General features: G+C 40.7%; 1 protein-coding gene and 1 long non-coding RNA gene across 8 annotated transcripts in view; one reads left to right on the plus strand and one right to left on the minus strand.

The window, feature by feature from the left end:
• Nucleotides 1–13,474, minus strand: part of MKLN1 (muskelin 1) — a 396,990-nt gene that overhangs the window by 271,631 nt on the left and 111,885 nt on the right. The gene's annotated exons all lie outside the window — the stretch shown is intronic.
• On the plus strand, nt 693–6,678 carry LOC147373794 (uncharacterized). Its single transcript, XR_015162142.1, has 3 exons — nt 693–1,111; nt 3,051–3,164; nt 6,505–6,678. It is a non-coding gene; the product is annotated as an uncharacterized LOC147373794 (long non-coding RNA).

Raw genomic sequence — 13,474 nt, forward strand, 5'->3', positions numbered from 1 at the left:
GCATAATAAGTTGTTAAAAACACTTGGAGCCCAGAAGGGCATCATTGCTTAACAGTTACAGAGTTTTTGTTTTGGATGATGGTAAAGTTTTGCAAAGAGACAGTGGTAATGGTTACACAAGATTATGAATATACTTATTGCCGCTGAATAGCATATTCTAAAATGGTCAAAATAGTCGACTTCATGTTATGTATATTCTATCCTCCCCCAACACAAAACACGTGGGTCCCCACTGCTGCTGGCTCTCTGTCCAGAATGTTCCTCAAATTGTTTAATAATAACATTTAATCTGAGGCTCTGCCAGCACCTGAGTTTCCCGAAGAGCTCCAAAGATTTCCTGAGTTATTAGTGCCAACAACATGGCAAATGGAAAAAAAAAAAATTAACTTCCCATATCCCTGCCTGTTTCCCCAGAAATTTGGAAATAATATGTAGCTACTTAGAGTCCACGGGTGCAGAAAGGCTTAAGATGGGAGTATGTACATTTGGAGTTGGCCTCAGCTGGCATCCACTTCCTCGTGCCCTCATTAAGTGGTACCTGAAATAACTAGCAGGATCATAAAGTGGCTTACCCTAATCCTTCAAATTGTTAGACTTAATCAAGAATTATGACACGATATCTCCAATTAACTGCCAATAGTTTTGAACGTTCTTTTCTGACTGACTATGCCTTTTTCCTGTTTATCTGTTAGCCCACTGCAGCCTTGTGACCCAAGGCTCTGGAGTGGATCAGCCCTCCTACTCACTCCCTCCTGCGCACACCACATCTCCATGGAAACAGCTTGTCAGGCCTTGTTTGGCTGCAGGTTCTGAAGACCTCTCATCTGCAGCCTCAATCCTGCACAGATTCAGTCTTAATAAGCCAGGATTCTAAGTAGGAACTTGTATTAGGAGGCCCATCCTCTCTTGCTGGTGGGGTCTGGAATTGTCTTTAAGATTCCTTCAGGGTACACCTGAAGAATCCCCAGTGCTGGCTAAGTTGCCCTGACCTTCCACCACTGATATTCAGGTCAATGGCAGGGTTTCTGTCTTGAGTTCCTGCTTCAACCTGAACTCATCATCTCCTTCCAGCAAGCCTTCAGCTCCCATCATCTCTCCCCACCCACCAAAGGTGAGTCTTTCTAAACTCTGCAGGCCCCACCTGTGACCTAATCACCAAGGTCACTTGGTAACTGCTTTTGTATCTCTCAGTCTTATCGTTCTTGCATTCCTATTGCCTCTGCTATGGCTCAGGCCCACATTATTTCCTTCTTCAGTTACTGCAAGTTCCTCCAACCTGGTCCTCCTGCAACAAGGCACAGCCAAAGACAGTCCTTAGCAGGTGGCTACTGCTGTGGGCCATTATTCCAGTACCAAGCAATGGGTCCTGCTCAGCCACTGGTTGGCACCACAGTGGGCCCTGCCCACAATCAACCAAGTGTCAAGCAGCAACCTGATGTTGTTCAGTCACTAAGTCGTGTCTGATTTTGTGACCTCATGGACTGCAGCACCAGGCTTCCCCCTGTCCTTCACCATCTCCTGGAGCTTTCTCAAACTCATGTCTATTGAGTTGGTGATGCCATCCAACCATCTCATCCTCTGTTGTCCCCTTCTCCTCCTGCCCTCAATCTTTCCCAGCATCAGGGTCTTTTCTAATTAGTTGGCTCTTCACATTGGGTGGCCAAAGTATTGGAGTTTCAGCTTCAGCATCATTCCTTCCAATGAATATTCAGGGTTGATTTCCTTAAGAACTGACTAGTTTGATGGTTTGATCTCAGTGCAGTCCAAGGGACTCTTAAGAGTCTTCTCCAACACCACAATTTGAAAGCATCAATTATTTGGCACTCAGCCTTCTTTATGGTCCAACTCTCACATCCATACACAATTACTGGAAAAAACATAGCTTTGACTATGTCACCTTTGTCAGTAAAGTGATGTCTCTGTTTTTTAATACGCTGTCTAGGTTTGTCATAGCTTTTCTTCCAAGGAGTAAGCATCTTTTAATATCATGGCTGCAGTTACCATCCGCAGTGATTTTGCTGCACAAGAAAATAAAATCTGCCACTGTTTCCACTTTTCCCCCCATCAATTTGCCATGAATTGATGGGACCCAATGCCATGATCTGGCACTTTCTTGTCAGAACAGAGAATAACGTTCATTTGGTGGAGGTTTACAGAAACATCATTACCTGACTATGATGTGACCTCAAGAACAGAGGCTCCGACATCAAGAAGTTTGCAACAACTCACCACATCTCTCCCTCCCCTTTCCCAGAAAAGGGCTTTGCTGAGAGCTTTTGAAGAGTTTGGGGGTTTTTCAGGCATGAGCTACCCATCTCCTTTCAGGGTCCTGCAATAATAATAAATCTTTCTCTGTTCCAAACTCCAAAGTTTTGGTATTGTTTGGCATCACTGTGAGTCAGGCACACAGACTTGCATTTTGGTAACACTCCTTGCATCCTTGAATCCACTCTCTAGATTACAACCAGTGAGAAAACTTCCTTAAAAAACATATTTGATATATCCTTCCCCCGCAGGTCAGTTAGTCATTCCCATTGGCCTTGGGATAGAATTCAGACCCTCTTACATACACATACAGGATTACACCTTTACAACCTGATCCCTGCTCACCTCTCCAGGGTCAATTCTTGCCCATTCCCCTGCATGTTCTGATCTAGGCCACACTAAACCACTTTACTTCTCCAGTGAACTTCCTGTTCTTTCTCCGCCTCTGCAACTTTGAACTGCTGCATCCTCCACCTGGAGGGTCCCAACTCCATGTCCCTCTCCACCACCCCACCCGCCTACCCCCTGCTCCATAACCTTTCACATTCTTGGGGAAGCTTCTCCAAGTGTCAAGTCTTAAGTCCCTCTTCTATGTTCTCTTAGAGGGCCTATGTTTCCTCCCTTTTTGCTTGACTGTCAACTCCCTGAGGGCAAGGAACATGCCAACCTCTAGTTCAGTGCCTAATATGTTTGTTCAATGTCTGTTGTATATGTGAAAGAGCAAAGAATAAAATTCTAGAATAAAAATGCCACCACATGCTAATTACAAGTACATCCTTTTCCAGAGTCTTCTGTTGTCAGGCATCATTCATCCACCAGATTGGACCAGGCATTGCTACCCCACCAGAACTGCGACTTGGACTGCTGACCACTGTCCTTGCGGGGCCATCTACAAATGGGTCAGTTGCCCCAGTTCACTCTGGCTAGTCCTGGTTGCTTCTTCTTGGCTAGTCACTGGGGAGGTCCCTGCTGGCCTTGTGGCTGAACCCGTGTGGCCTCAGTCAGCAGCTGGAGAGCCATTCCTGAGGGCTGAGATAGTGACTCAGCCCTTCCCTCTCATTGCCCAGGCGAGATTCCTTCCTCCCTGGTTATGCAAGGTCACACAGACTATGTTTTCCTTAGTGGAGTCCAAAATTTGGAATCATGGTAAGAGGAGAAAATGGCAGTTAGTCTCAGGAATAGATAAGATCCATCATGTTTCTCCAGGAGAGGTTTCCTTTTTTTCTCTTTTTGTTTTTTGGTGGGTTGTGGGTGGGTGAAAGAAGTGGTAAGGAACCTGTGTTCATATATAAAGAGATAAATCCAAGGAGAATTTGCATGTTTATGGATGCTTTTTGCTGCAAAGTTCAATGTATTATTTGGGAAAGAAGCCAGAAAAAGAGAGACTTCTCACCAGAGGTAGTTGGCCACCCGTGTGTGTGAAACAGCATTTAGCCCTCAGCCCTGTTCTGTTCACTTGTCCCTGAATGGACAATCTCTTATTTTCCAGAATGAGAAACCAACCAATTTTTTGCTGTGGACCTGAATGACATGAAAAAAAAACAGGGAGGGGATTTTGCAAAAATTAGGTTCCCTTGCTTGCAGTATAAGGCTGACACAGACAGGGAGGTATAAGGACTCTAGGAAGAGGAAATAGCAAAGTAAAGGCACAAGCTCACCATCTTCCCTGCAGTAAGAAAGTAAAAGATCCATTAGAGGAGAAAATGTACCTGAAAGCACTTAGCACAGTGCTTGGCAAATGGATGAGATTCAATAATATTGACTCTTTTTGTTTTTCTCTATGCTCTGTGTAGGGACTCATAAGGCAGATTTTGTGTAGGAAGAATATAGGGGGAAACAGTGGGAATGAGGGAGCATTCTCTACCTGGATGATAGTCAAAATCTTGCTGTTAGAGTTTCTTTCCTTTGTATCAAAAAACAAATACCAACTAGAGGCAAAGCACATTGTTTTCAGACATTTCTATTTTAGTAATAATGGTTCGTTATTTTCTTTTTCTTTCAGGCAGTAATGGTATGAACGTATAGGCATTAAACTCACAGATGAGGGAGGAAATACACATTTTCTATTACTCTAAGCTAGACAAAAACCTATCAGTCTAAACTGGAATACTACCACTCATAACATCTACTATATAAATAAACAATTTTAACAAGTATAAGGTTCTAGTAGAGATGAGCCAGCTAAGGAAGAGACTAAGGAACAGCTGGGTCATTAACCTCAGTACTGAGATAGTTTCTTAATTGGACATGTCAGGAGACAAGATCTCGTCTGTTGACAACTTAGAAAGTTGCAGTTGTGGAAGCAAAGGGAAAACAGAAAGCATAAGCACTTTCACGCATATGAAGCTCTTAACAGGCAGCTTCTAACTCCACGTATGTACTACCCAAACCAGATAAGCACACTCAGAGTACTTGACAGTGCTCAATAACTATTTAAAAAAAAAAAAAAACTGAAAGCAAAACAAAATGAAACAAACAAAACTGGTACTTGTTAACATCAGTCAGCTATGTCCCACTTTAGGTTCAGTAATGAAAAGTGAAAGTCACTCAGTCGTGTCCGACTCTTTGTGACCCCGTGGACTATAAAGTCCATGGAATTCTCCAGGCCAGAATACTAGACTGGGTAGCCTTTCCCTTCTCCAGGAGACCTTCTCAACCCAGGGATCGAACCCAGGTCTCCTGCATTGCAGGCGAATTCTTTACCAGCTGAGCCACAAGGGAAGCCCAAGAATACTGGAGGGGGTAGCCTATCCCTTCTCCAGGGGATCTTCCTGACCCAGGAATCGAATGGGGATCTCCTGCATTGCAGGCAGATTCTTTACCAACTGAGCTATTAGGGAAGACAGGTTCAATCATGCTATCAGATTAATATAAGCTCTGAAACCAAGTACCCATGTTCTATGATTATACAGCATCATCCCACATGTACTTTCTTTTTATACCCAACAGTTTTGTACTCAACATATATTCAATATGTAGTCTTTACCACCTCCATTTACAAGTAAAGGAACCATGTCATAATAGGTAAATTGGCTTGCTCAGATTAGCAAGAAAATTAGTTAACCTAGAATCTAAGATTCCTAGCTCCAAAATGAATAGATGAAATGTTGAAATATCCTTTATTAGGGACAAAGAGATCCTCCTTAATATTTTAATGGAAAACTATTACAACTCATTATTTAAAAGACAAAGACCCTAATAGAAAAGTTGGCAAGGGATACAAACTAACGAATCATAAAAGGAGATCTCTAGCAATCAGAGAAATACTTTTTTGTTAATCAGGCTCTGCTTAAAATGTGAGTTCAGAGATCACTGGTTAAGTGGCCTAGCTCTCAGAACAAAGGTTAAAAGATAAATGGGCCTTTTCCTTGCCCTAATCCCAATTTGAGCCTTGCAGTTTTAATACCCTCCACTGGGAATAAAGACATGAGAAAGCCAAGAGCATTGAGAAGAACAGATCAGCATTGTCTGGGCCTCACAGATAATTATCAGCAGCTGAGGAGAAGGAATGCACAGGGTAGCATCCCAGAGGCTGTGGGTCCCCAGTGTTTCTCAGGGACAGAGTCAAGCCTTGTCTGGCTCTATGTGGAACCCCTGTGGTCTTGCTCCTCAAAATGTGGTTTCTGGGCAGCAGCAAGGACATCTCCAGGGAGCTTATGGAAATGCAGAACCTGACTCCAGGTCTTTTGAATCGGAATCTGCATTTTAGCAAGTTTCCCAGATAACATCACACACAGTGAAGCTTGAAAAGCACTGCCCTAGGGGGCGTGGCTCAGGGCCTGTTCATCACAGGTGCTTAGTAAATGCGTGCTGATTATGGCAGGACAGGGGGATAGCTGCATTCCCTTTCAAGAGTAAATCATCTGACTTATAAAAACTAGTCACTGTCCAGTTGGGTAAAGTATCAGCTATTTTACAAAGGGCTTTAAGTAAGATTAATAATTCATTAATAATGAACTGATAATTCATTATTAATTCAATAATGGTGTTTTGGTGTTGAAATTTTCTACAGTGAATTCAGAGTTTATTATCAGTGTCATCTCACTAGTTTCTTTATATGCCCAGGAGGCATCAATAGGCATAAATCTTTCTGATTTGTCCTCTCTGTTCCACCTTTCACAAAAAACAAAGAATTGGGAATGTAAAATTGAATGAGTAGAAAGGAGAGTAAACATGAAAATCCTGGAGAAAAGAGTGCCCACCAACGTAAGGACATTGCTCTTTTACCTGCCTTTCCAGAGAGTGGAGTCTCTAAGCTTGCACTTTGTGCCATATGGGCATGTGTGTGGAGGAAGTGATGGTGAAGAGGGAAAGAAGAGACAAGGAAGAGACCAAGAATTAAGGACCCCTGTGCTGTCCTATGAGCTGACACGGGCAAAGGTACCAAATCTGGCCATTAAAATGCATCTGAAGCAACTGTGTGCACCATTATCATTATTGTTATCATCATTATCATCATCATCGTCGTCATTTTTAGTTCTCCTTGCAGTCTGCCAACCTCTTTACGGAGCAGATCATCTTAATAGTGACCCAGCCCCTAACTTCAAGGTTGTCCACAGATCTGACGCTGCCAGAAAACCAGTTACAAGAAGGGAGACAAAAGGGATCTGGAGGATGGAGAGGCATTCTGAGTTCCACTAATGAGTGAGGTGACTCATGGCTGACTCAGACAAACGAAGGCAAGCCTGGGAGAGGGGAGGCAGTGGGGGCAGATCCCAAAGGAGCCCTGCCGAAACATTCAAATGGGAGCTAGGAAGCCAGGGACACGGTGTTATTTAGAGAGCAGCCTGCAGCTCTGGCGATGAGGGAGGAACAGATCTGAAAACAGAGGGAGAAAATTACATTTGAGGCCGAAACTGAGTTGTGAATCTGTAGTTTTGACAAATGCGTAACATTCTCTGGTGACATTGAGCTGCTCCTTGGCAAATCTCAGAATACTAAGTCAATAGGAATTAATTGTCATCAGTTTCCTGGGGAGTAGAAGTAAACGAGGTACCACCCTCTATATTTCTAATGATCTCAATGAGAAAAATAAGCCTTTTTCTTTATATTTTACATTTGGAGAACTCTGTGACCTGACCTATGCTTATAGCTTTTTTTTTAATTAATTTATTTTTTAACTGAAGGATAATTGTTTTATAGAACTTTATTGTTTTCTGTAAAACCAACATACCACTGAAGTGTCTTCTCTCTTATTAATGGCTACTTGAGGTTTCAAGTTTGCAGATTCCAAAGTCAAATATTGTTATGAAGGTTTATAATTGCATTTTCCTATATGGACTGTACTGAAATGATATGTCCCACCACATGCTATGTCTAGGTCCTCTAAAGAACATGCATTTGTGAGGTGGCTAGATGTAGGTACAGACTACTTGGGTGACACAGTTTTCCGTGTACTAAATATCCCATACAGAGATCAAACCCATGACCTCAGTCTCATCAAGGCAATGAAAGAGAACTGAGCTATCTAAAAATAATTTTGGTTGATTACATATTTATATGTGATTTGATGACTATTGTCACAAATGCACTTCACTGGAATGGCACGACGGTGGAAGAGACAAGGGATTCTTTGCCAGCTTGGCCCCCTGTGAATTTTCACTAAGATGAAAAATAATTTGCTCCAAAAGCAAATTTTTTTCTGCTTTGTCTGCCCCCAACAGACGGCAATGGCAGTTGGATGCAGTTGTTTTAGTCTTGGCCAACTAGTTTTTTATTACCAGCAGGTTTACTGTATTTAATTTGGGGTGTTTTGCAACATTATTAAGCCCAGTATGTCTGACAATTGTAAAAGCAATGGGAATGTTGAATGTGCTATTAAGAAAAGGCTTATGATTATGATGAAAATAAAACTGAAAATGAAAGAGATTAACAAAAACGAATGTTAGGAAAGGTAAGAAAAATCACCAGTGTTGCATGTGGCTAAGAGCTGGATCATTAGTCAATAGGGGTGATTCTGAAAGACAAAGAGAGACTCAAAACATGTGAATAATGTTGGCTGGATCTATGCAAGGAACATCAATCATCAAGAAATGAGGAAAAGTAATCCAAGAAATGGAAACAATTTGGAATATGTGAATGCCTATAATCCAAATATTAATTCGGATAAGGGCTAAAAAAGGACTTCCAGGTGGCGCAGTGGTAAAGAATCTGCCTGCCAATGCAGGAGATGCAAGAGATGCAGGCTCTATCCCTGGGTCAAGAAGATTCTCTGGAGCAGAAAATGGCAACCCACTCCAGGACTCTTGCCTGGAAATCCCATGGACAGAGGAGCCTGTTAGCCTACAGTCCATGGGGTCGCAAAGAGTCAGACACCACTGAACATGCATGCACAAGGGCTAAAAATATATGTTCAAACATTTAAAAGCCAAGTGTGGTAAAAATTCTCATTCTGGAACCTTTACTGAAAGCCAGCGATGGTTCCATAGATTCAAGATCTGTTAGATCTATTTGGCAATAAGTTCTATATGGAAGATGAAAAAGAGTTGATTATGACACTTGGCAAAGGCAGTCTTGCTCTTCTTTAGTCGCTAAGTAGTTTCCAACTCTTTGTGACCCCATGGACTGCAGCACGCCAGGCTCCTCATCCTCCACTAACTCTCACAGTTTTGCTTAAATTCATGTCCATTGAATCGGCGATGCTAACTAACCATCTCATTCTCTGCTGCCCCCTTTTCCTTTTGCCTTCAATCTTTCACTGTCTTTTTTTTTTTCTTTCTTTCTTTCACTGTCTTGACCGCCTTTCAATTTACATGGACTGGTCTATTTTGGATAAAGGAGCCCAGTAGAATGGATATAGCAAAGAGATTAGAATGCCATCTAGTTGTAAAGCTTTGAAAGACCCATCAAACCCTTTTTTTGTAGAGATGTGTCTTCCTAAATCACTAGTAGCTAGTTTTATCTTACTAATAGTTTTACAGAATTCACCTGTTTATAAGATATATAAATTCGTGGCATATGGCAGGCACTCAATAAATGTATTTGGATGGATAAATGAATATTTGAACACCTCTGGAAATGGAGAATTAATTCACTGTCCCCTCAGCCAGTTTAATACATCTCAATCAGCTCGAATGATTAGAAAATTACTTGTATGGAGCTAAAACCTATCACCATCTTTACCCTCCTCTGGGAACATTTGGTTTTGTTACTGTTTCCTATTCGATGGGTACTCAGGACAGAATATTGTTTTCTTGGCAATGCTGACCAGCCTGTAAGGGTACCAATTACCCCTCTTAGTAAGGATTCCATACTTCAATTAATGCAGTTCAATATTATAACAGTCTCTTAGGTGGCCATATCACCTATTGACTCATTCTGAGCTTGTAGTTGAGCTTGCAGCCCATCTTCTCTCCTCTTCCTGACCCCCAACAGACACACTAATTCCCTAGATGACCTTAAACAAATTATCTGTCTGGGACTCATTTCTCATGTGGAAAATGAGGGTGTTGGGCCCAGTGGTTTCTGAGTTGTTTTTCTTTCCTGTTTTAATATTCTTTGAGCCTAAAACAGGAAGTTCTGGTACAGCTCACGTTGTACTTTTCCGTGGGCTGTTTCACCCATAGCAGCATGAGCATGTAAAATGTACCTGGAGACGTTAAGCTTGTCAAAAAACTTGAAACTCCACAGGTAATTTTTCTCAGCTGTGTTAAGCTTATCTTTGCAGATATGTGGACAGTGTGCGGTCGATTGTGTATGAGCTCTAAGGCAATAGGCAGTGCTGAACCATAGTAGTCAAGGAGGGAGAAACCGAGGCACAGGCAGAAAAAAAAGTGACAGCACAAGGGGAATCAGGGTGTGGTTTTTCTCTGACGGAACTCTCCATCACCATTTTAAGACAGAGACAATGACAATGGGGGATATATATTTCACTCAACGGAAAGCCTGGTTTGACATCATGTCAATTTTCTCATCTTACTTCACACACTGTTGTAACATTAAAAAAATTACTCTCAGCCAATGAGCAACTAAATGTGTTTGCTGTCTGGAAGAATCAAACCATATCTCCATACCCCTTGCCCTTGGCCAATTTCTTATAAAGCAGACATCCTTCATGATTTTAGCTGAGTAATTTCTCCTAGTATTTCTGCCTGACAGTCCTTGATCCATGCCTGAGAGGCTGGATCCACTTTCTACCCTAGACTAAAATTCTACACGTTATTATTTGACCTCTTTTGAAAAACTCACTGCCAGCTTTATAACCCGATCTGGGCACTCTCCCCATCGGGGCCTGCATTTCCTGTGGATGATGCATCGGTTTCCTAGGTGACGGCGGGAAGGAATAGACCTGTTAGCTTGTGGCTTCTGACTCACTCACTGCAATGGACGTCAGAGAATCGTGGCTGAACAAGTGGATGCTGATAAAAGCATGTGCTTAAGCAGTGCACTGGTGGTTAAAACCATCCCATTTGTACCAGCTCTCCCTCCCACTAAGCAAGCAGACAGACTGACATAAATCCCAGATGAGAAAAAACAAGCAACAGATCTGAAACCTCTCTGAACTCCCAGTCCTATAGAAATGTACAGTGGAGTCCTATTTACAATCCCATTATTTTCCTTTCCCTTTTTAGAATTTCCTCTTTTTTTTCCTGGAACATGTAAGTAACAGAATTTTCTAATGTCTGATGGAGGCTGAAGAGGGGGAGATAGAGACAAGCCAAAAACTCACCAGAAGCCTATTTACGAAGGTGACATTTCCTTTTTATCTTGCACTTTTGTTCCCTGAGAGGGGAAAGTAAACTCACAATGGACTAGCAAATTGATATCAGAGTCCAGAATAAAAAAAAAAATTTCTGTTGGGCAAATTTCTTGAAGCCTAGAGACAAGGAGAGACATGCATGTGTGTGCATACACACACAGAGAGACACATGCAGATACACACACGGATTAACTTTCTAGTTCCCTCTTTCATCATCAACTGATCCCAGCAATGGACAAGTCAAAGATTGCCTGGGATTAAAAAACACGAAGAACTCCTTTGTCCTCCACATCTGAACTACTAAAGACTGAATGGATTCTTTCAATTCTTGAATTCCTTAAATGACCAACAAACCTGAAGGTTCCCGACTGAAGATAATGCATCTTGTTTTCCACGGAGCCTTGAGGGATCCTTTAAATAGCATCAGCAAGCATCTGAATGAATTAGGCAGCAAATGTAGGTTAGCTTTATTTAGACAGATAAAGACAAGAAGAGAAAGTTGTCTGGTTCAAGGGCAGTGCAGCCTGACACAAAAGCATTTCTCAGAGGAGGGGAAATTGCTTTGGGGAAGAGCTGTATTTTGGACAAAGAGCAAAGTTCCTTGGATCAGCATGGGAAGTGATGCTAAATTCTTCCATACAGAGGAGCAGGAATTGAGAATGGCCTACCACTCATTCAAAGGAAAGATCTACAGATTTAAAACGTAAAACAGAACTTGGCATCCTGTCTCTCTCTCTCTCCCATTCCTTGGGCACCCTTTCGGGAAGGGCTTGCTTCCTAGAACACAAGCTGGGGCAGGGAGTTTGTGAGACTCCTTTGGACTGGGATTTGAGAGTCTCAGCAAATTCTGAGTCAGAAAATGCATCTAGATGGAGGGTCCCTGGAGATGTGGAAGCTCAGAAAGCAGGGAAAGTGGCAAATTTGGGGGGCAATCACTCACTAAACAAAAATGTAGATGCTTGGGAAAAAGTTGCACTCAATAGCCATGATTTTACAATAACTTTTAAAGGAGTATAATCTGTACATCAGAATCCAATATAGTGTAAATCAACTGTACTTCAGTTTAAAAACTTGTAGTCAGTGAATTTTATTTTCCCTTTCCCCACAATCCTTAGATTATTCCCTGAAATAAACTCCTTAAGGAATGCACTGGATCTAGAAAAAAATACAAGTTTCTGTGATATTTATTGTTTTTCCACGATTTAAATTTTTTCCTGTTTCTTCTCATTGAAAAAGCCAACTGATATTTGATATCAACTTGCAACCATCAGTAAATTCATTAAAAAAATTTTAATTAGTAAATGTTATGTGAATGAATTATATTTATCAAAAAACATGTAATGGTTTTATGAATAAACCATCCATAATACATTATCATGTTTCTAAAGTAACATTGAATTTAAATTTGTAAGAAAATTCAGAAAATCTAAAAGTTTAAATTTTCATTGATTTCTATTTCCCCCAAATCTAATTTTTAGATGTTTTGTCCTTCAGGGGTCTCATAACTTCTAAAAATTATATATCTTTAAATATCACCAAGCCAAGTATCATAGAGGAAATATGTTATAACCCTATCACAAAACAAAATTTAAATTTCATTTTGAATTAGGTGTTTATTACCACTTTCTTCATACTCATCACTCATTCACTCATTTCATTCCTTTCTTCCTTCAACAATTATTTACTGAGTACCTACCATGTGCAAACAGAGTGAACATTAGACTCACTTGCTTTGCTTCTTCTTTACCAGGTACTTTTCTCTCCCTAGTCAATTCGTCACAATTCTGTCCACCCCAAATCTACTCACTCGTTACCTGGTAAATTAGCACATGGACCAACTGTTCATCCAGTTGGGAAGTACTGTTTTGCACTGTGACCAAAGCACACAAAATTTCCCCAGTTCACTGCGCTAAATTCCATATGCTTTTTTTGAGGTATAGTTGATATTTGATATTATCTAAGTTTCAGGTGTACAACATAGTGATTCCCAATTTTTAAAGATTATATTCCATGTATAGTTATTATAAAATATGAGCTGTATTCCCTGTGTTGTATGATATATCCACGTAGCTTATTTATTTCATATATAGTAGTTTGTTCCTCTCCATATGCTTTTAACTATTTGTGAGATTGCCAAATCAGTTAATCATCTGAAGTCATTATAATTCTAACAAGGTAATGGAAAGTCAATTCCTATATTCTAAAGTAATAAATTCAAAAGACTCATACAAGATCCAATGCCAAGCTTATTTCACTATTATATTAACTTTTTATAATCCCTCCTCACCTAAAGTCAATTCTATAAATTTTTCACTTGTATGGTTACAAGAATCTAATCAAAATGAAACCTACTCTTACACTTCTTTTTGGTAGAGATGAACATTTCTACATGAATGGAAAAGAAAAAATTAATAACATCTCTGGGATCTATATTTCTTGCTCTGACCCCTTTAATCACTTCACTATTATTAGATTATATTTATCAGAACTTTGTAATTTGTACTAACAATG

The sequence above is a fragment of the Bos grunniens genome, chromosome 4 (genome assembly GCF_055505025.1).
Source record: "Bos grunniens cultivar Pamir isolate PY7600 chromosome 4, Bosgru_T2T1.0, whole genome shotgun sequence".
In the NCBI taxonomy this organism is placed as follows: domain Eukaryota; kingdom Metazoa; phylum Chordata; class Mammalia; order Artiodactyla; family Bovidae; genus Bos; species Bos grunniens.